Raw genomic sequence first — 1202 nt, forward strand, 5'->3', positions numbered from 1 at the left:
TGAACCTACAATCTTAGCTACTTTACATCTTAAACGTCCTCAGTCCATGACTAAATGAACTGCACTCGTTCGTAGGAACTATACATAAGTGAGGCGATCGGTTCCCCCCTGCTTCCATCTGCTGTGTTGCCTTCATATGCAGTAAGTTGCATCTCATGTTCTATAACATGTTGCCCCTTTATAGTGAATGATATTAATATTGGCGTTATTCCTCATCTTGATTTGATATTATAAAATATTCAATAGTTTCAACGTTTTGTAAATTAAAAACCTTCGAGTTTGACAATAACATTAGTCAAAGAGATGCATTAGAAAACTTCGAAAAGAAGTTTGTTACAGCCCTAAGCCCACCGCTAGCAGATATTGTCCGTTTTGGCCTGTTATGTATTATTGTCAGCCTCACAATTTTAAAACGCGTATGTTAAGGAGAGGTTTTCACACCCTTATAAGGAATGCTTTGTTCTCTACGACCAATGTGGGATCTTACAATCCACCCCTTTTGGAGGGCTAGCGTCCTAATTAGCACACTGTCCGGTGTCTAGCTCTGATACCATTTGTAACGGTCCCAAGCCACTACTAGTAGATAGCCTCACAGTTTTAAAACGTGTTTGCTAGTGAGAAGTTTTGACACCCTTATAAGGAATGTTTCGTTCTTCTCTCCAACCAATGTGGGATCTCACAAAGTTACTAGAGATCCAGATATGGGCTATAATCATTTTTCAGTAGCTCGAATGCATTAAAATGATCCACCGACTTTTCATCTGTTTAAATCATTAAATTGGGTTTTTATTATCCATACTGGAATGCTTGGCCGAAACATGAAGGGGCTGGTGTGCTGGCTTGCCTCATTTTTATCATATTCAATCTATCCATGGTTGCTCTCTGATGCAGCAAGTTTGCGTCTAGATCATATTGACGATTCGAGTTTGTGGTTTTTCGAAATTTGCAGGTCACACTTGCTGAAGAAAGTTTCCACAACGTAGCCGGGATTTCGTTTTCGATTATCTTGGCCAGACCGGTACCGGTGTTCAATTCAGATTCTATAACTGCTTTATATGAAGGTATATAGTATCTCTCTTGCTCTCTTTCTCTCTCGCTCTCTTTCTTTCCCTCGTTCTCTCTCTCTTTCTTATGCTCGTGAGAACGGTTTTAGGTAACGAGAAATCAGCCCGAGCACTTGAAGTTTACTTGTTATCAAGAGA

General features: G+C 39.9%; 1 long non-coding RNA gene across 1 annotated transcript; it reads left to right on the top strand.

Annotated features, from left to right (window-relative positions):
* The first annotated feature begins 53 nt into the window (after positions 1–53).
* Positions 54–1202, top strand: LOC111786893. Its single transcript, XR_002813843.1, has 3 exons — positions 54–141; positions 950–1061; positions 1154–1202. It is a non-coding gene; the product is annotated as an uncharacterized LOC111786893 (long non-coding RNA).

The sequence above is a fragment of the Cucurbita pepo genome, unplaced genomic scaffold (genome assembly GCF_002806865.2).
Source record: "Cucurbita pepo subsp. pepo cultivar mu-cu-16 unplaced genomic scaffold, ASM280686v2 Cp4.1_scaffold003248, whole genome shotgun sequence".
Lineage (NCBI taxonomy): Eukaryota > Viridiplantae > Streptophyta > Magnoliopsida > Cucurbitales > Cucurbitaceae > Cucurbita > Cucurbita pepo.